At 44.5% G+C, this 23,161-nt stretch overlaps 1 protein-coding gene across 2 annotated transcripts in view; it reads right to left on the reverse strand.

Annotated features, from left to right (window-relative positions):
• Positions 1 to 23,161, reverse strand: part of LOC105687871 (CCR4-NOT transcription complex subunit 6-like) — a 404,495-nt gene that overhangs the window by 145,913 nt on the left and 235,421 nt on the right. The window lies entirely within an intron of this gene.

A 23,161-nucleotide genomic window follows, 5' to 3' on the forward strand; every position in this document is an offset into this window, starting at 1 on the left:
GAATTCGCACGCGGTATTGTAACAAGCTCCGGATAAATTCACCACAATGGGATTCCGAAGGGTATTCGTTCAACTGATCCACGAAAGCCCCGCGGAACCCACGAAAATTCACGGAGAAACGAGACCGGATCATTACGAACAAAGGTGATCCGGGACGGTAGGCAAAAAATCATCGAAAAGTCACCGTCCATTTTATATATACTAATTTGAAAATGACCCCGATCGATTGCTGGGATCGAAGAACAAGGTTGTGTAGCCTGTCGCGTTAACATCGTTGAATATATCGGATCGATCGATCGGCTGACACCCATAGCGCCGCTCGCTGTCTTTCAAACTGACGCAAAGTTGAATTGATTTATGGCCAACCCAGCGATTGAGCCGAAGAGCAGCTACGTCCCCGCGAAAAAGGGATGAGAAAAAAAAAAAAAAAATACGGGAAAGTATAAGAACAACAACAACAACGATTCGATTTTTACTATCCCATAATTCACCTTGATGTCGGTTCGATTGCTCTGTTATACCATGAATTGTTGATTGCAAAATCGCAAGGAGTCTCAAAAGAACAAACTCATTCTAGTATCCTACTTGAAAATTGTTCTTCGTTAAATAATTGAAATCGGACTCAAACGAAAGCTCTTTTCAGATTCATGCGACACAAGTGATTCCTATATCTCTGCCGCCGCCGCCGCTTTCGAGCTTACCGTGTCGTCCCGTTCGTTTTTTTTTTTTTTTTCACGTACTTTGCCGCGAGTCTCTGCAGAGTCGCTCGGTTTACTTGTGCGAGAGAAACCGGAGTACGCGTACAGCGTGTGTATGCAATAATTCGTATGGAAATTTTCTCGCCGCGTAAAAAGATATTAACTGTACCGCGAGGAGTTACAGCGGTGACCGAGAAAAGAAGGCGAGAAATTTCGCTATTGGTCGTGCGGGAATTCTTTGTTACACGTGCTTTTACTTTTGCTTCGAAACGGGTAGGCGGGCGTTAGGGGTGTAAAAAATCGTGAACATCGCACACACGCAGCTGTACTTTTCGCTGCGAGTATCGTACGGAAGAGAAGCGGCTCGCAGCGTCCGTCCGGTTCGACCGAAAAGCCCGAGGACCGAAAAATTCCCCGAGTAAAATTATCACAGATTGTATACGACCGTAATGAATTATTGGAAGCGTCGGACGAGTCGCGTTGCTCGCGTAGCTTTTATCATTCGTTAAATATTCGGAAGAATGAATTAGCATCCTCTCGAATTCAGGATTCCGTTGAAATCCAATAAAATTATCCATATTTCACCGAAATTAATTACCACCGATGTGAGGTACGCGGTGTAATGAATTCGCTTTTTCAAAGGTAAAAAAGTCAAAGATCTCCGTAGTAAATAAATTGAACGGACCGCTGAAACCAATTTCCCTATAATCGAATTCAAAGCCTCTCTCTGAGACAGACTGTCGAATATTTGATTGTCCAAAAATGACCCGATTTGAAACGCATACTTTTTTTTTCAATCAATATTTGAAACCTGTGCTTGAAAATAGATTTTCAGTTTCTCGACGCCTCGAGCTTGATGATCGGAAGGTTTTTAGAATTTTAGAAAAATGACGTTCTTTTCGAAATGATTTTTAACAATTCGAACGCCGCATAATTTACCGATCTAAAGATCGTAGACGAAGCGATTCCGGATCGAAGAAAAATATAAAGAAAGGGCATAGATTTTATCGCGACAAGTGGGGACCCTCCTTACGGTGGCGCATCTATCAAAAAGATGAATACAATTCATTTGAATAATGGTTCCTAGCACTTTGGGCTTTCGATATATATATACATATAATACGGATGGTTTTGAGGTATACGTGACCGGGTAGATTAACGCGTTGAAAGCGGTCGGGTCAGTTCTGGGTCACTAGGTCGTTCCCGGGTGAGTCTGACTCACTCACTCGTGACTCACGATTCTCTCTCTCTCTCTCTCTATTACTCCCCCTCACCCCCTCGCCTGCCTCTCTCTCTTTCTCGAGTCGCGTGAACCACGGACACGCGGCAAACGTGTGTGTCTGCTCGCAGTCTTCCGAGAAGACGCTCTTTTTTAACGAAAAAATGTAGCCTGGTGTAGCCATCGAAGCGTGGGCAGCAAGCGGAGTGAGAAGAAAACCAGCGGGCAGCCGGTCAAACTGCGTTCAACGAAAGTGTTGACTGGCGTCAAATCGTTCGACTGACTTACTGACCCGTCGGCGGCTCGGTTCCGGTTCTGCAGGAATTTTAAAAGTGGAATTTTATCCCAAGTGGGTATAATAACGTATTCTCGAGAATATCATCGTACCAATTTACGCACCGCAACAGCTTTCACCGAATAATTTATGAAAGTGCAAGTATACCGCACTCTCTTTTACCTCACTTCTGCTCTCTCGCGTTAATAATTTCCGGGTGACTCGACGCGCGGGACTTCGAATCGATACTCTGTTAGTTTTTTTTTTTTCTTTCATTTTTAATGTCGCCGCGAAACACCGATGAATCTGAAAACCTGTGGCTGAATCGAACGTCGTGTCGTACACGTTCTACGATGGGGTGAATGAAACATTTTCTTTTTCAAAAGTACTGCGGAAGCGCAACTGTTTGAGAAAAAATTGAATATTTTTATTAAAAAAAAATATTTTGCGACGACAGCCGATTCTCAACTTTGTAATAATGTTTTTTTTTCTTTTGAAAACGACGGTTTTCGTAAAATAATTAAATTTGTTAGCAGCTAGTTGGTTACTATGGTTACTGCGCGACGTTGCGCGTTCATATTAGGTACGTACCTACCATCAATATGTAGACGTAGGTAGAACTTAATTTCATATCGAACCATATGAATTCAAGTATTTGCAACAAAGTTAGTAGCAGCAACAACAGCGCCAGGCGTTTCGCTCCGTCGTTTGCAATAAAAATCCAATTACTTTCAATTCCTTTGTGCACCGAGGCACCCGGTGAAGGATAAAGAGGATTTCTTGTAAATCTCGAATATTATTTAGACGGAAGTCTTACGCGTTGTATTCATCTCCGACGACAAAAGTCCGGAACGTTTTACGTCCGCCTTTTACCGAAGGAGAGAAAATTAATAATCGGTTGTAGAAATACAAAGGTATTAAAACTGCGGAACGATTTTTATAATAAATATTCGATTAGCTTCCGCAATTTAATTCGCAGAATGGTTCCGGTCGATAAGAACCGGCGGTAGCTACGCATCGGGAATGCACAACGGATCCGCGACACGCGCACGAGTGTGAAAATTTTCGCGTTATTTTCGAATTGTCGAAATTTTCCAGTTCGCGATACCGACGATATACGGTTCGCGGATAGCTACGCCGAATATGGATTCCGGTTGAATATTCAGTGATGAATGGGGAAAAAATTTCTAACCAGAAGCGAGCAGTTGTGAAACAAGGCCGTGAATCATATTCGTTATAAATATCTCGCAACGGCGATTATTGAGAAAGGGGCGTTGGGTAAAAAATAAAAATTTAATGAATAAACGAACGAGAAAAAAAAAACAACAAAAAACACTTAAACAAAACGTACAAATCCGCTAAACAAAGTGGATTCAATTCGACATGGCACGTCGTTTCCAGCCACCGATACAGATCGAAACTCCGTTAATAGGTTCGTAAATAATTTTCATTAGCCGTTCGACCGTTTCCAGAATTCACCTGAATCCAGTACTAAGGCTACAAACGATGCGAATCGAACGTCGAACAGTTGTCGAAACATCGATCGGATCAAACAACCTTTCCCAGGCATAATCTCCCCCGTAATTGATGAAGTTGTTCGAAAACCGTGGCACCCGACGAGTGATTCCCGAATGGAGCAAAAAAAAAAAAAACTACAACGTTGATCGCGGATCGCGATTCGAAGTAGGTAAGTACACGGCGAATCGATCGATCGATAACCCATACACAGAAACTGAAACCGAGTGCGAGCTCGGAACAGTTTCGCTTTGTAAACTCGAACTTCGAGTGGCACGAGGAGCTTTGAATACGTTCCAAGTTAACGGAAGTGAGACAGTTCCGGTGCCACTTCCTTTGCTCGATATCCGCACTCTAGCTACCTGCGATTAATCAGGGGCTAATCGGTGGCGGTTCGAAGTAACGCGGATCTTCTCCATCGCAAAAGATGTTGGAACGATATCCGGTATTCGTCTGTTGTATCGGGATCGAGAGAGAGAGACGGGCAGCTAGAGGGGGACCGTGGAAGTCGTCGGCCCACCCGGGTCAACGAAGAGTCGAACTATGTGGGCCAAGGGAGACCGTTGAACTCGCGTCAGGGTCTCCACTGGCCTGGCCTGGCCACAGTTGGCTGCAGACAGGAGCTCGCCGCACCGCACCGCGAAAGCGACCCCCGCGTGTCGACGGACTATCTCCATCTGACACCCGGTCGAACAAATCGCCATTGTGTTATTGCTACGTAAGCAACGTACGGTTGGAAATTCTCGCTTCGCTACGAATACGCGGAAATTCTCAATTTATGTGCATTCCGGAGTAGGGCGGCCCGAATCGAACGCGCGAATGGGAAGAAGAAGGAAAAAAGTTCGCCGCCGAATTTGACCAACCTCGATGGAAATGAAAAAAATCGATCGTGTCTGCGTCTATGTTCATGAATTTTCTCATCAAAAAATAGGGAGATTCATCGTAGAGTTAATTTTTCATTGGAGGAATGCTCGTAATTGCCTCTCTGGTCGGAGATGAAAGTTGGGAAGAGAACAAAACAACCTGTTCGAACGCGACGATTGAGAGAGCTGATGGGATTCACGTGGGATAATTTGAATCGTGAATGTAGAATGAAATAATATTCTTCAGAACTGGAGTATAGAGAACATAGGGGGAAAATGTATACAGAAAAGGGTGTAATATTCAGTCTGATTTCAAATATGCGATGGATGGGATCAACCGGTTACGTCCGTCGTGTATATGTATACGCGTTTTCTGGAATTGCTTTTGATCCGTTTTTATTAGGTACGTAATCTAAGGTTGAGTATTCCGGGTGAATCGTGGCTCGCTTTGTGATGCTAATACGAAACGGCATAATCGAGGTAGCCGCCGCCGCCGCCGCCGCCGCCGCTGCTGCTGCTGCAAGGAATAGAGCTGCGCGATAAGGTCTTCGAGGTGGTAAGAGATGATTAGCGATAATGCCAGGATCAGCTTTACGACGTTGGTTATATACACACAGAGAGAGAGAGAGACGCCAACCCGAACCACCGACCCCGCACCGAAGCACGGCAAACCGAACCCGTCGGTTCAACCCTTTGTGGTCTTCGCCCACGCTCATTTATCCCAGACAAAAGGACCTCTCGACCCGATCCCGATGAAAAGTAAGATCGAAAGGACTTACGCCCTCGAATCCGACTACGACTCGTCGCACCCCTACGAGTACCCGACAAACTCCGAGGAATTTCAATTTTACCGGTCATAAAACTGTTCGACATCCGACGATTGTCGAACGACAACCTACGATTTCCGACCCTATACCCCTCTCTATAATTCCACGGATTATTCACCGGCAATTGTCCGCCTCCACAGATTTTTCGCCGTTAACGAAAGGTACGAATTTCGTCCAGGCTCTGATCGATCACGACTGATCAAAGCTCGACGTACGCGGTTAACAAAGTTTGAACAACTCCGTATATCACAGCGTTCTATCGACGCTCCGAGTTGCGTGCACGCGACTCTGGGTCCTCCTACGTCAGCGTTCGCGTGTTCCGTCAAGTAGGGCAGAAACGCAAGGTGAGCGGTAGGTAGGTTCGTTGTACACGAGGAACGCAGTAACAACGACAGAAGTACAGGTGGCAGAGGGGGAATAGGGTTTTCCAACGGAGAACCACCATCAGCGTGTTACGAGTGAGGTATTGTCGCGCGTGAGAGTTACAGAGTATTACACAGGATGTTAACCGTTGAGTAAGTAAGTAGACTGACGACTCACTCGGTAACGCGGATTCGTACACGTGTGTACTACACGCATGTACGATACGAAACGCGGAATGGAGTATTAATGCGAAATAAAACGACCATTACACCACCAGACGAACTGTAAGCGGTGGCCGCAGGGGGCCGGAAAACGAGGAACGAAATATGCCTCTGACGTCGTTCGTCAAACAAAGTAGGTTTCGACAAACTCGCGATTTGACGAAATGTCGATCGTCCAATATTCGCTAAAGTAGACGCACGACTAACGGTATTCGCGCTAGATGACCGGCGCGAGTCGTTCTTCTCGACGATAATATTTGAAGTTTAACGCGGTGTTTCTATACCTACACAGCGAAATGACAGATGCGCGGCCCAAAGGTGTTCGACACATCTCTGTACGACGTAAGATAGATGTACGCCGACCCCGGCAAAGAGTTCGTGACGTCGGTACCGTTAGCTGTGTTAACCATTAGGCCGGGGATGGGATTACGATCTAATCATTGCCTCAACTTACATCCCCACCGCCGCTTTGTCCATTCATCATATCCATCTGGGGCAAATTACTCAAGCCGCGGGTTCATGAATAGATTTATATCTTCAACTCATATTGTATGCATCGCGGTACCTATAGCCGCGTTCCCGATATCTAGAATACCATATTATATATTTTTCTTATTCACCTTATACGAGTCTTCGGAATCGTAATGGTCATACGTTCGCGAAAGCGATTCAGAGATCTTTGGAATAAGCACAGCGGAAACAAACATGGGTGGTTAAACGAAGTTGAAAACACCCAGTTTTTTCGGATTCAGACGAGAAGATGGAGAAACGTGGATGAAATTCAGCCACGTGCACCGATTCGCAGACTCTAGCGAGTCTGCAAGTAGTTGGAAGAAGGTCTTCGGTATCACCGCCATTTTTCCAATTTCTATCGTACGACTGAAAAGCCTTAAAAGTGCAGATTTGATAACATTTACCGACCTCTTAAAGCGCGATTAAATCAGGCTACGCAACGTTTTTATAGCCCGGCAGAGAGATGGGGCACCGGGATAGCCGTGAAATTCCAATAATTGAGGTTAACGGTCGTGAGTGAGTTTCTCAACTCTTTTTCGCATTATACGTACCACCCGTACGCCTTATAACCAGACGTACGTACGAGCGAACCGATGGAGTTTGATGGAAACGAACGGAAACATTGGAAGATCCTCAATCAATTTTACTTTATAAGGATCGCAACTTATAAAGCGATGTAATCGATTAGTTCGCCGTATCGGCGATGTGGCCTTAATACCGGTGTACCTACCGACACTCGTCGTTTTAGAAACGGTCGCGGGGTCGTTCGAAGAAAATGGCTTCGGAAATGGAAGGGCTGATGATAATAACAGCAACGATTCGCTCGCTGTATCGAATCTGAACTGCGACGATATTTTCGTTTCGAATACCTTCGGATTCGGCTAATACATTCAATTTCCCCTACGATTATAAATTGGCGCAAAAATGACGCTCGTAGTTTTCAAAATCAGGATAAATATACACCGACCGTGAATAAAAAAAAAACTAAACCCTCGGTTTATTATAGATTTGGAAACCGAGCGTTCGGCACGCGGTGAATTCGGAGGTGGTCTAAATATAGTATCAAAGCAACGTGCCGCTGGAATAATTGAGGCAATCATCGCGAGCCCCGAAGAAGCGGTCCGACGACACGCGAAAAAAGTAAAGGGAGAAAAGGTAATTCCCGAGTTCCGATTCGTTCTCGCTGTCTATAACTCGCGGCTAGTTATTTTCAAAGCGAAAGCTTCGCGCCGTAAATATGACAAGGAATGAAAAGGATCGTTGGAAAGCAGCAATAAAAAAAGAATCCATCCTAACAAAATGTGTACGTGCAGCCGAACAACCTCGTGCAAACGAAATCGCGCATATGGACGGTGCGTATTATAACTGGCCTTGGAACACCGAGCGCGAAACGTTTTGCATTATTAGAAGGGGGGGAGGAACGACTGTTTAATTCACCCGCTTCAACGTTGCCGAAATAACGATGAATAAACATTGTTTTTTATCGGCAGCGCGCGCGGGGTTGTTTTTACACTCATTGTTAACGGCGATTAAGGATATCCCCGTCTGCTTTCGAAGGATATGTACACGTTTTTAATAATCGAGTATTCGAACGAAACGATAAACCACCACCGCACGGCTCTTTTCGGCGTTCCGTTTTTTTTTTTTTCAGTTTTTTTCTTCCGAACCGTGAGGATGAAGCCGCACTCGGATATTCCATAGGTCGAAAAAACGACGCCATCGAGTGTCTCGGAGGTATTCCCATGCGAAAGCGACGGGCATGTAATAATTCAGAGATACGTGTCCCCGCGAGGCCCACATTTGCCTAAAGACAAGGGACGATAAAAACGCCCAAGGGATAGAGAGGAGCGGATCGGATGAAGAGACGAAACTCGTGGAACGGAGGCGGAGTGCGCGGAGTAGGATGAGGATGAAGAGCGAAAGTGAGAGAAGGAAGGAGGAAGAAGAAGAAGAAGAAGAAGGAGAGGAAAGAAGGAAGAGAAACCGAGGAGGAATGAGAAGGTAAAATGGAGAGTGGTTGGGTAAAGCTGGTGCTATACGCGATTGCTGCAGTTTGGCGAGGTGCTGTTTAAGAAACACCTTTTTCGACCCTTTTCATAAAATGTTATGGCGGCAGAACGGTGGCCGGTGTGTTTTTATGAACTCGGAACCAACACGCTCCCCGGCCAAACAGCGTCTCGATATAGCCCGCCTTCGGTACGCCACGACGACGACGACGACGACGTTCCGCTAACCCCCCCTTTTGCCCCGGTTATAGTCACGCGATAAAGAAACGTAACAACGGCTCGGCGCCTAATAGCCGCGGACTATACGAAACAGTAACGATAAATGCTAACAATCTCTATTATTGGTAAACCACGCCGATAACCGATCTTATTCACGATATAGTCTCGCACGACGATCTCACGGAAACCACCGATACCAAAGTAGGTAGCCGCTAATGCGAGCCATTGTCACCCACGCGATACCAACAGAACCGGTAAACGTTTCATCGATTCTTCGAAGGACCTTTTCCTCCCCGTAGTTTCCACGATTTCGCGCTTATCCTTCGGACAAGGATAAAATTCTGTCGGCCATTTTATATACATATACCGACCTCGACGTACACATCATCCTTGTTACACCGAGCGCAACATGGAGTGATGTATGTCGTCTAGAGGTATCGGAGCTTCGCTTCGTGCCCCGGGGCTTTTCTTTCTAACCGCGTCTTCTTTTCATTTGGCCGGCGGGCCAACGCAGATGCTCTACAGACGAACGAACGGTACATATCCCCCTTCTTTCCCGATACCACCGAACGACCTGATTTCCTGACCCACTCGTTTCTACCAACCACGCCACCGCCGAGACGTCGCACGCTTTACCTGAGGCTTGAGATCCACACTGTTCGGAGATTGGGTCAACAACTTTCTGCTTATGATCCGCCAGCCAAGCGAGTCCTTACTAAGCAATACGATCGATCGACGGACCGATCTGTCGATTCCGATCAACCGATCGGTTCATTCTAATTCCATGGTAGGAACTAACATACCGGTCCATCGTCGAGACTTGAGTCCCGTAAAGAGTACCAAGTCTTTGTCACATTCAGCTGAGTTCGAACCCTTGAAGTAGCGAGTTGGGCGAGCTTTCTCGTCAACGGAAAGCTGGAACTCTGACTTTAATCAGCGAATGCCCATCGCTCGGACCGTCGGGGGTTTATACGTACGTACGTACCCTACGGGACTGAGGAGCGAGAGCGGAAGAGAGGTATCCATTATCCGCCGAGTTTCACTTCTCAAAACTCTCTCGCGCGTTATAATGGCGGAAAGCTCCGGAAAGCCCGCAACTAAGATTGTAATTACGCGTGTGCCACCGGGAAGTTTGAGGACCCCGGTGGCAATTGCTTTCCAGGGTAACTAAAACGACTGGGTTAACGCGAGAAACAACCGACCGGAGAGGAATCCGAGTCTCTCGCGTCGTACCGCGAAGACCGCCGTGGACGGCTTGTATACGTATGTGTATATCGAGAAGCGAAGCTGACGCGCGTAAAAATAAAAAAACAAAAAAAAGGGAAGGAAAAAAAGAGAGGTCACCCCTCGGGTAATTATAAGGGGGTGGGCAAAAAGTCGGCACGAAGAGTATCGAGCATCCTTTGTTCCCCACTTTGTCTTCAAAGTTTTCAACGAACTATGAATGGGAAATTTTCGGTGTAGAATCGTAAGAGGCGCCCCTTTATCCCGTTGGAAAAGCCACTTCCGCCTCTCTCGCCTTTTGTTGTATGTAGCCTTAAGAAGAGACGCGTTGTTTATGACGGTTAAACGATATAATAAGTAAACAAACACGCCTCCGCGTTGCGGGCCACGGCGTTGAGCCCGCGGAAAAGTGAGTGTGAATTATTCACTCTAGTTTGTTTCAAAAGCTCAGCGAGCTTAGTTCAAGTGGCACGGAGTTGGTTTCAGCTCGGAGACCGACCGCACTACCCCTCGCACCCCTCGACTCCCTCCGTACGTCGCGAGTAAAATTCGTACGACGTCCGATTTCGCCGTGAGGAACAATTTTTTATTTTTTCTATTTTTTTTTTTTTTAATTCTCTCTTTCATCGACTCCGGAAGCCACCGATGACTGCTATAGCTTCACGTGATTTAAAACGCCCGACACTTAAGTTGTCCACCGTTCCAAGTTATTTCCTTTCGTCGCGCTCTAATTGTTTGCGTATAATTCACCGCCTCATTCAAATCCAACATTGAATGAAATACTTTTTCCGGTTTTTTAATTCGGGTCGCTTCGCTTTGCCCGGTATGACATTACGTTGTATAATTTATATCAGAGTTGATGGAAACTCCGTCCGAAAATGTTTCTCTCAATGAATTAAGTGTTCTGTTTACGAAAGAATGAGCAAGACCAAGGGGACCCACCGTGAGCCGTGGAATTATGCGATAAACCAAAAAATAAGAACAATAACAATATTCGCTAAAATTTTCAAGCCGAGAAGGAATTAAGAAGTTTGATGGAAATCTTTGTTTTTGTTCTGTTTCCTTTCTACCCCCCCCCCCCCCCCCCTATTTCTTTCTTCCCTTATTTATCTTTTTTTCCACTCTCTCCTTCTCTACGGATCCTCATTTAATTAATTTACGGCCGCCGTGCAACCGATTATTTTAAGCGTGGAACTGATTACGACGACTTTGCGCTACCGCGCCGCGAGGATTATATCACGGACTCTTTTTCGTCAGTTTAGCAAATTAAGATTCTTCGTTAAACTAGAGCGTAAAACATTTATGCATTTAAAATTTAAGACGCGACATTAACGAAGAAAAGTGTAAACTACACGTCGTGGCTCGTGGATCGAAAAACTTTTTCCTATCAACAAATGAAAAATAATCGAACGAACGAACGATTAACGCAGTTTCAGTTTCCTCGGCTTACAATTAGTTTCTATCTAAAAATCCAAGGTCGAAAGGTCGCCTCTCGTAGATCCTTGTAATGGATTGCATGCATCGTTGAATAGAACAACGATTTTCACGATGTTCTCACAGCCAGATTACACGTTCAATATTTCACGCTCCTCCGTGCCGAGCTGCGCGCGATATGATTGGCGTACGTAGTTACGAGTACCTGTACTATAATGTTTATGGGAATTTAGGAGCAATATCTTCCGGCGCAAATCTATATATACGATCGTAGAGATATCGCGTCGTTAAGTGGCTCTAAAACATCTTACAATTAGAGCACAAGGTAAATCTCCTTCTGGTAGAAATTGATTTACCAAGGTATTATTAAATCACGGTTTATCGGGTTAGTACGGAGGAATCGAAGTTTCCGCGAAATTGACGATGTTAAATTCATCGGTGTTCGTTGCCAAGTTCCCGTCACATTGACGAGTATGAAGGTAATTCCGCCGGTTTTGATACGATGAATCGACCGATACGTACAGGTAACGCGTAGAGCCGCCGGTAATTATTATCGCTGGGTTTTGTGTATCGGTAGACGGAGGCGGGTAGTTCGCCGTTCAATGGAATTTGTATTCCGGTTAATTATTCGGGTACATAAATCCCGAAACGGCGGACGAGTTCAGAAACGTATAATCGGAACGGCGAGTTCGCACATGGTGGATTATTAACCAGTTAGTCCGCTGATATTTCATGACGGACAATAAAAATCCTCTAGTTTATTGGCTGACGGGTAATCAACAAAACGGGAAACGGTACATACGGATAATTCCATAGGTTTGCCACCGCGGGAACAGTTAGGCGATGTAATTCACGCTTATGAATGCGGGAACGCAACGATAATTTTATACCTGCACCGCTGCAAAATATCATACGTATAGCTCTGCCCCGCCAACGAACGAGGAATTTTTTCCTTCTAATAATTTTTCTCATCGATAAAATCATCGTCGTTTCGACCGACCCGCCATTGTACTTTGACTTCAAATTTTCATCGCTTCTTTTACACAAATTTCACGCTCGAGGTCTGATTTTCTTTATTACGCGTCTAATTTCTCGGTCATCATTATCATTTTTTCCTTATCCGAACGACGGACGGAAGTTTTCCCCCCCCCCCCGAAAAGCTTGTTTGCGCTTCGTAATTGGGCGAGGATTGAAAAGCCGAACATTGCCGCGGTTGAAACTTAACGTATTTGAGGAACATAAAGAAACGAGAGTACGAATTCCGAGCGTACAACGCGATGACGAATCTGATTTATTTTCCTTCTCGCGAAAATGATACGCCGATCGATTCGGTGGGAGGTATAAAATTTAATTACGTTGCCTCTTTTAAATTCTCAACGATAAGCAGGTGAAACGGCGTTGTTGCTTGTTACGGGAGTGAAAGTTCTCAGAATTTTCTCAACGGTGCTGCGGCCGGAAAAACCGTACGAGGCGTAAAATTATAAGGCAGGGATTAGACGACGCTCCACTTAATCATAATTGATAATGAGGTACCTCGGGGGCCATTCTCGAAGGAGAGCACCGTACACTTGGTCGGTTCGGTAGGATTGAGAAAGAGATCTTCACGATGTTCTTGACGTATTTGACTTTCCTCAAGTTCCTCAATTTCGGTATACCATATTGTATATTATATACATCGATATCATCAACGGCGAAATGTTATATGAACCGTGAAACGATCGCGACGAATAAATCACATCAAAAACGTTCACGTTCGAGAACGTGCAAAGCTAATTAACGTTTGCTCACGGTAATTATTGCGGTCGTGATTATTTTATTTTTTTTTTGCATCTTTTTCGGAACCCGTTGAATCCTTCTGAAATTTCAAACACCGCCCTTAAGCTCTCGCAAAAAAGCTTTGATGTGTTATTTGGTTTACCTTCACATACTCGGAGAGAGTTCTATTTGTTCGGTGAATATTTTTTCATTCATTTATTTTTCTTTTATTTTTGTCTCTCGCGTATATTTTATTTTCTATTTGTTTTTTTTTTTTTTGTTTCTTTCGGATTTTTCGCTCCGTCAAAGAGCGGGCGGGGGACTCTTGAAAGCAGACGGGTTATACCGAAACCGTTTGAAATAGGCGAGCGAGCAGGTACGGTAGACTTAGGCCTTGGTAAAGGGCCAACTCGAGCTTTTCTTGCAAGGTTTGAATTTGTACAAGAACTGCTCGGTTATTTGGACCGAACCGTACTCGTTTACCCTCCTAGGTAAAGCTCGCGACGTTGCGGTCGCGGTAAATTCGCCCTCAACGTTTTCTTTCGCGCGAGTTCAAACGAGGCGAAACATTAAAAAAAAAAAAAAAACACCCTCCGAAACAAATCGTCGACAAAAATCTTCGACAATCTCGACGAGCGTCGGCGTCGGTAAAATCACAGTCAACGAACGTAGTTGAATGAGTAAAAATTTATGCTCACAATCAGTTTGAATTCAATTTTGAGAAACAAAAAAATAGTTGTAGCATTTTTTATTCGAAAGTTTTCGTACAGGTATCCACCCGATAACTAACGGAAGATAGTCGCTGACTGCACAACGACCTTACTGATTGTGACCGCCACGGGCGTAAGAGCGAACGGTGCGGATGCTCGGCACACTTATACACAAAGAATGCAACAAATAGTTAGTATTTAGATAACGGTATATTTCAAGTTATAACTACTTCGCGTGTATGAAATATACGAATACGTCGTATCGGTTGAAAAGAAGCCAGCTGCGCAGTGCCGAAGCGACGCGTTTTTTCAAACGTTCGAAATATGAGATTGATATGAAATTTTTCTTCATCGTGTCCGCGAAGGACGACCGTTCACCGAGATACCACAGATCCGTAAAAAATCCGAACTGTCATCAATTTCGTTTATCGAATTCATTATCGATGACAGTGACGGGCAAAATAACATCGTCGAATTGAGGCGCGACCTCACTTGCGATTCGCAAATTATGATCCATGAACTTGAAACGTTCGAAATCACGACGAAATGACGAACGGTAGAAAAAAAGCGGTCATCGATTACAGCTGTCACAGTTCGTGACGTGGCGAACTTTAAATTCGGACACAGGAATCCAAAATTGACGTGATTTCTGTCTTTGTAGCTGCAGGTTGCAGAGAAAATTTTCCGAGGAGAAGAATCAACCTTCTGATGGGATACTTAAAAAACGAGTCATTCCGCCCGAGGTGAAAGCGATGAACGTAATGTGGTATAGGGAGGGAATCGTTGCGTTTCGTCGTTGATCTGTACTTCGGCGCGTCGTAAAATCCCATTGATTGTAACGGGGCGGGCGGGCGGGCGGTTCGACGAAACTTTAAACTACATCGTCGAACGATTTTTCCACCTGACGAGCAAAAAGTTTCAACTGGTGTAAGGTGCGCCAATCGAAGCGTGACATGGACAAGCGTCAGCAAACAAAGCCTGACCCTCTCTCCCCTCATATATTCGCTCGTTATATCTACATACGTCTATAGTTTCCGCGCGGGGAAAATGTTCACGAATTTTTTTTTGCCGCAGGGAATGAAATAACATTTTTCAATGGATAGACGTGAACGGTTTTACAATTTTTTAAAATGAAACGACAATAATGGTCACACGCCTCGATCGTGGAATTTTAAATTCTACACGAAGAAACGTGGGGTAAAAAAATTCCACATGAGGAACGATTTTTTCACAGATATTTAATCGAAAGGCTACGAGGAAACGAATTTATAATCAAAATTTTTGATTATCTCAAACCTCGGGACTCTACGTAAAAGCGTAAAATTCCTCGGTCTTTCAGCTGGATTTAGAGAAAATTCATTGAACGTCGTACACGAACTAGCCTCATCGGTTCCCTCGTTAACTTTTGGAAATTATTTCTGTTCTGCGAAAACCTCTTCGTTTCAATCAAAATTTCGAGTTGTCTCCAACGAACCGAGCTCGTCGGGCGAACGGTTCAAGCCCGAGTTCTTCGAAGGTGTAATAATATCGCTTCTTCTCTTTGAGAAGAACGCGACCGACGGCAGATAATTGTTGCCGGTGAAATAATTATTTGATCTCGATTTAGCACGCGAACTTTAACGGCGCACGCGATCAGGTGGTACGTACGTACCTAGGACGGTACATCGCGTAGCGCTACAACAATCGTGAAAAACAGCTGGCGCAGCATCACGAGTATCGAAAATTAAATGAATACCTCGATACAATTTGTAGCGTTTAGTGTAACGACGATAAATTTACCACCGCATAAAAGGCGGCGATAACAACTACCGAGGTAATTAAATTCGCGATGATTGTATTCGCGCGAATACGCGGCTATCGTCGCATCGTTAATGCGTTACGGACAGTACGTGCGAGTAGGAGTTGAGTAATTGCTCAGAAAACCGCGTCACGTCGTGTTCAGAAAACATTAATTCCAAAAGAGTTACGAGACGAAACGTGGAAACGGAATGCTCCCGCGAGTACATAAATATCTTTCGTCCGCTATACGCGGGCTTATTAAGAATTCGGAAATTTTTCAAAACTCGCGGAACGTCGTACGTCACGCGTATGACGAGAACGAGATCGTACAACGTAATAAAACAAAAGCTTACGAGTACGCGCGTATAATACGTGGATGATATAATTTTTAGACGACGATAGAGGTGAGGGGTCGCGGTCCTGCTGTTAATGGACAACGTTGAGAAAACATTGTCCGTTAAAGTTTTGCGACCTACGAGTTTTGCCCGATTCGGCGAAGCACGTAACAGGCATAAAATGACGAGGCAATCTCTGCATCGATCTAACCGAGCGCACACGACGCGTAAAAGGTGGTTTGTATGTATCGTGTGCATATAAACCACCGACGCGCGGAATTTTCATAGATGGAGAGATGAAATTTGCCTCAACCTACCGTGGGAGCAGCAGCCACCACCACCTCGTTTCACATGCCTTCTGTTCTGCATTAGCACACCCACAATTTTTTCTCCCCCCTACACGTGTATATATATATTTCTCGCTCCCGTGCAGCTCTTTTTCCCTGGGGTACGATACACGCGATACGGAAAGAGAAAGTTTCTTATCCTAAACGAGAGAAAAAAAAAAAAAAAACCCAAAGCGCGCATTAATGTAATCCGCGCACGCACGTGAAACTAATTCACCTGCCGTCAGTCATATCGGCTGCAGAATTAATTCTCTTCGATCGATGACACGATAATTTTATGCATATGATGTGGCTTGTATCGAGTTCTTAGTTTTGCGCGAACGATTAAAAATAGACGTGGTGGATGTATCCTATAAGTTATATAGGGTGGGTAAACGTGTACGTCGTTTTAGAATCCTGGAAAAAGTACGTTTCGTAAAATACATATATATATTCGCATGTGTCACTCTTGTTCATTTTTCTGAAGTAACGTACGTGTATATTACTTCCTTTGGTATTTACCGTTGATACAAATTTGCATGGAGAAATTTATGTTAACCTGCAGCCCTCCGAAAGTGTATATATACATACGTGTACATGAAATAAAAACGTCCAGTTGAATCTTTTCAAACTCGACGCGCGAATTCGAATAAATTTTGTAAAATGCTAATATCGAAAGCACGTTATTAAAATCGGTGGAGAATATGAAAATTAAATTAATCCGAGAGGACGGAAGAATGTGGCGATGTCCATCGTAAAAATGTAGCGAAGACTGAAAAACAAAAAAAAATTTCGAAAGGAAGGGGCCGCACGCGTGCGGACGAAAAATAAAATGGAAAAAAAATGAACCGACGAATAGAAATAACAATAAAAAATAAACATGGTAGAAGAAAACTGTGCGAAGATGAAAAAAAAAAAATAAATAAAATAAAGGACGAGAAACGTTTCATCTCGGGCGTTCAAAGTGACCCCCGCTTTGAAAACGAACCAAATGGGGAGGGTCAAGTGATATACGGCGCGGTATGAGGTAAACCTTACGTGTAGAAGTACGCCCACGCTCTATAGCTCGAGAATTCAATTGAATCGGCCTGAATCGGCAACTGCTGAGTGAAATATTCACGTGGATTGAGAATATTGCCTACAGACACTCGATAGATATGCGGCACGGGGGGGGGGGGGGGGGGGGTTTCGCTACGACGAACTTAAATAATTCAGTTTAATCAAACCCGCGGTGTGCCTCAGGATTTCTACTTCCATGGTTCATTTCTGTAGTACCTTTGGATCTTTGGAAAACGGCAATACGGTCTAACCAACCTCGTACCGAGCTCAAATACAAATCATTGCTCAGAAACTAATTCTACGCCGTTGAGTAAAGTGGAGCCTGTAATCGCATCGACGATCTGCAGTTCATTTCATTATCCTTTCGACGCACCTAAATTGGATGAACATTTCGAATATCGAATGCGTACCGATAATTTTTTTTTGTTTTCGAATCAATCGGCAAGTTCCAAGGGGATGAAAAAATATCGATTGCAAAAATCCGTGTTCAATTTTTCGGAAAACCAGTCGAGGGTAGCAAAAATTCGTAACACTTTATCCTATTTCCTTCCACGTTAAGTTTGTTAGACTTCCGAAGGACCTGCGAGGAAATTCGAAGGTGCGAGCGCGAATTGGGTAAAAACATTTTCATAGTTATTACCCCCACGACATGACGATATCAAAAAGGAATTTCCCCGATGAATGTAATCTCGAAGGGTGCTGTTCCAATTTCATCCGATCCTCGGCTAGAATCTCACAAAAACCGCTGAGACATCCCATTTCTTGATTTGCGTTAATCAACATCTATGAGGGGGGTGTCTTTGGCACGGGGGAAATTGTTCGGTTTCGCCGAAGTCATGTGAATCGCGACGATCGTACGAAGTGGCAGTGTCACAATATTCGGTAAAAGTCACTTCCGGTTCGTGTCGCGTCTGCAGACGCGTTAGACCCCGCGATTTCGGGATCAAAACTCGACGTTCACGAGGACGGAAAATAGCCAGCTGTTCTATACACACGTCCGGATCGTATACCTGGATTCGGTGGGGATCGTAAGGAGGGTGCAGATATATATATATATCCCGGTTACAGGGTTATGAATAAACTTGGTGGGCGCCCGAACGGCAGAGTCCTGGGGCTTCTACCCCGGCGATATTACATTGCGGGGGATTAGCGAGAAGTAATTCTGAGCTCGTAGGGTACGTTCCGCTTACTCTCGGTGTTACGTTACGTTCCGTTCCATTCCATTCCATTCCGTAGCCGCTACTGTCCCGTTTCGCTCAACCGTATGAGAAATGTTTCCCCATCATTCCGCACCGAGTTGGTTATACACGCCGGGTCTGTTCGTTCCCCGTTCATTGTAGTCAGCGACCAAGAACACCTTCTTCTCCACCCAACCCCCAACCCCCTACCTCCCTTTCTCCTTTCTTCACGCTCCGAAAGCAGCTCTCGCGCTGTCGCGTCTCTCTTCCTGGATACGTAGAGACACCTTCTCACGCGTAATGTACAGCAGTTGCGGAATCGAGCAGGGGGGATGAAAACGGAGACGTGCGGGTGTTTCGAAGTTCGGACCGCGAACGGAGCGACCGTCTGAAAAATCTGAACCGAGTCAAACGTAAGGTAAGACGAGCGTCGAAGGAGGATCGTAACCGTCGTCCGAATATCCTGCGGCAAAGGAGCGATGCGAGTGACCCGCGCGTTTCGCGCGAGGGAAGATGGAGAAGGGTGCCCTGCCGGATTCCCCCGCTAAGTTGAAGAGCCCAAGGTAATCCCCATTATTCGGCTTTGATCTTCGGTTCCCGTTCTTCGCCCTCAATTCTTCATTTCCTTCATTCCTCAGAGCCTCCCCAGTCGCCGGTATCCAGACAGTAATGAGTCAACGCCGGTTTAATTAGAAGCGGCGCAGACGCCTCCGCCCAAGACGTGACGCTTGTCTTCTTCCTCGCTTTCCTCCTTCCTTCCTTTTCGTCTTTCTCTCCCAGGCTCTTCCTTGAAGCGTCGGAGTGACTGACTGCAGGATTCCTGTCACTTATTGCGCCTCTTTCATCAGACCGGCTGGCGGTCGAGCTCTCCCTCGTCTTTCTTGTATTGAAATAAAAAAATTATCGCCGTTCGTATTGTTGCGGCGGGACTAGGACCTCGCCAACTCACAATTAGCGCTTCGGTAATGGCGGAGAGAAGGAAAACAAAAGGAAGCGGTTACGAGGGGTTCGGGGGTTGTGTAATTGACGCCGTTATCTTCAAAGTCGATCAATCGCTTTCCGTCTTGTTTTACTTTGTTCGGTATTCTTGTGGAAGTTGAAAGGGCGGTAAATGAATAAAACAATTATTTTGTCTCGCTGCGTCTGACGATCTATCCATTTTTTTGTTCCATATACATATACACGGTCCTGAGGGGGGGAGGGTGGGTGTGTTTCGGGGGACTATAATAAAAACCATTCCTCGGTGATAAATAAACGCGAAAGTGTATTTTTTTGCCGCTTCGAAACAACACTATCAAACTCTCGCGAGCCGAAAGCCTCGTGTACGAGTATAACGTACGAGATGAAAATAGTTGGAAAGAAATATCGGGGCGCAGCTTGCCCCGGCTATACCTGAGAGGGCTTTTGTTTTGATAGTGTCTAGACCCGCCATTTTTCTACCCAGATCATCAATCCTAATTATCGCTTGTCTGAGAAGAAAAACAAAAAAAAACAAAAAAAAGGATAATACCAGAAAGAAGTGCACGTAATAAAAGAGTAAAAATACCGTAGCAGAATCTTCAATAAAATACGAGAAAGTTGCGGCTAACTCGCGTTAGAAGGTTCGACACGTATTGGAAGTTCGCAACAACAAATATCCAATACCATCTCTCTGCCTTTTTTTTTTTGTTTTTTTTTCTCTTACCTCCTTCGTTTTACCACTATATTCCACCCACTCAGCGGAGAGTACGATACGAGACGTACCTAATTTCAGATAACTGCGAAAAATAGAGAGAGAGAGAGGAAGAATTATCGATAAAACTAAATACCGATCTAACGAAACGGTCGTCAAAAAACTTCCCTTCTCGTATCGTTTCCGCAACGGTTAATAATTAGAGTACACATAAAATGAATCATTGAATACAGTAAACCGTGACGTGGTAATACGCAAAAAAAAAATTAAATTCACAGAGAACAAAGTTCACTCTGTAGTTAGGACGCTACCGCAGTTGATGTATCGCGAGTTGGCCGAGTGAGAGAAATGATAATTCAAAATCTGTAATGAAAAATAGTTAATTGCATAATTACACAGCAGTCTAAGAATATCGCAAGTGGCCAGGGTGTTTTACGGTTGAGGAGTATATTATGCAGTCGCGATAACTCTTTTCAAGTTTATATTTTTCATCTTCCTTTGTCTCTCGCGAATATCTTTTTCTTCTTCTTCCTCTTCTTCTTCTCCTTATTCTTCTCATTTTATTGTAATTTTCACTCGCGAGCGCGCGCGCGAAGCTGACAATTAATTACGTAGCACAGAGAGAATATTTTACGGCTGTGCAATCTCACGAGCAACAGCGCAGCAAAAGCATCACACCCGGCAGCATATCGTCAATGATTATATTAAATTATACAGGCGGCGAGGGCAAAAGGTAACGCCAACGACATAGAGCCGGGGTGTGGATCAGTTATTACGCACGCGTGCTTGCCGGAGCTTCGCTTCTATCTTCTTTTTTTTTCTGCCAACTAGTTCTAAACCATATGCGAACCAGATGCACTTGTACGGATGCACCGCCTTACCTGGGATGCATATAGATAAAAAACCTATGCATAGGTAAGGAACGAGCTCTGCGAAACTTGAACGTGATGGAAATTCCTTCTTTTTTTTTTTTTTTCATTCGTATTCGAAGTAAATGAAAAAGATTTTTGATTACCACGGGGAGAACAAAATTGACAAATTCAAAGTTATCACTCACCATCGACATTGCTTTGAAATCAGGCACAAAAAAAAGATCTTTTTCAGTTCGAACATTTTTAAAGTTTGAATATTGTAAAGCAAATGTTGACAACATTTTCCCTATTTCGCCATAGACACACATATGCGTTTATATGCAATGGCGTATACCCTCGAGCTTAAATGGTCATGTATATCTATAATACAACATAAGCAGGGCATCGAAGACGTACAGGTGCGTGCATGCACTGAGCGTATTCGGAACAACGTTGAGACTGGGAAAAGTAAAATCGTTCGTCGTCGAATGTATCAGAGGCAATAAGTGGAGACTGCGAGGGGAATCGTTGGGATGAGCAACAAACACTATCGTAATACCACGGTATATTATAAAGCGAGGACCGAAGAAGACCGTGAGCTCGTGCGGTGCAAAATTTGCTTCCTTACGGTTATGGCGGGAAAGTAATACCGAATCCCCCTTGCACGTACTGGCCCGCGAGAAAACCACCCTTATAAGGAAGCGAAGATTGAGAGAGATACGTTCGGTAAACCCGATGCCAACGTTTGCTCTGTACCTACCTATTCCTGCCTTATGTAGCCGGTAACTATATAAAACCGCAAATTTTTACCCGCTATCGTGTTGGTCGACACGTTTATTCTATAACGACGTTTTCTATTACAATATTGAGTTGCTACGGGGCAAGAAATAGAGGAAATTATCATCATTTTTTTTTTTTAAGAAATGCCTTATTTCGGTGTCGATAAATTTTCAGAAAATTCGAATCGTCTCGAAAATCATTTCGAATTTCAAAAAACGACGAAATTTTCCAGCTGAAAATTGTTCGTGAAATTTATTCCCTACCCGTTCTCAGATAATATTCCGTACATTAATCAACCCGTTACTTTTAATTAACTTAAAACGAAGCTGCGAGGATTTCTGGCTACCGAGGGAGAAGATAAGGACCAGCTGATTTCGGGTCGCGGATCTTGGGCAAAAACTTTTTGGACGGGAAAAAAAAATTTGTGAACTCCGTGTCTGTTTTTTTTTTAATCTTCATTTTGAAAATCAGTCGTACGGTGTATGACACGCGGATCGACGCACGCCGAGAATCGGCGGACGCGTGTTGAGATTTCGGAAGAATAATCAACAACGAGGGTTGTTCGGGATTCCGTACTAATTGGATATTATTAGCGAAATTAATTAGTCAATTAAGCGAACAACCATTGTCATTTTTTATCCTCATATCCGACGGAGTCGGACCGGTACCGGACGCCAACGCGAAGCGAACCGATGAATCATCCGGAGTCTTAATAACCTCGTGGCTAATTGAATATTGGCTATTCAGAGCTACAAGCTATACCTGTATCCATATCGTTATCTGGCTAGGCCGGCTCGTCTAACAGCGCAAGAAATATCCATGATTCTTGTTCGCTCTGACTTAATGGTTATAACGTAGGTGGTGCGCGGATTATTTATTTACTGTACTTAAGCCACGGGGCAAAAGCGCATTAGTTACGTAATGAAAGAAGTTTACGTTAACCGCTCTCGTACGGGGTGGCTGGCCGAAGTCGGGGAACAAAAATAACCCATTCTAGGGGCCAACTTTTTTCTCTCGCATTGTACGCGCGCACGTAAAAGAACGGAGACTTTCCGTTCCACCGACGGCGAGGAAAAAGCGATCTTGATTTCGTAATAATCGCAGCTATTTCGGCGCAACTCGGACGAACGGTCGAGGAAATTTGAATTATAAATGAGACGCGACCGTCCACTTTTCAGCTATTAGATCGAGTGGGGAAAAAAAAAGTTAGCCATAATGGAAACGAATGTCTAAAATCTAGAAAGCCGGAGCTTTTGAGAACGCGATTTCACTACCCGCAAAGCGAACAAGAAACGGGCGTCTCAATCCCGCGGTGAAAAAAACAATGAAAAAAAAAAAAC

The sequence above is a fragment of the Athalia rosae genome, chromosome 6 (assembly GCF_917208135.1).
Source record: "Athalia rosae chromosome 6, iyAthRosa1.1, whole genome shotgun sequence".
Classification (NCBI taxonomy): Eukaryota; Metazoa; Arthropoda; class Insecta; order Hymenoptera; family Athaliidae; genus Athalia; species Athalia rosae.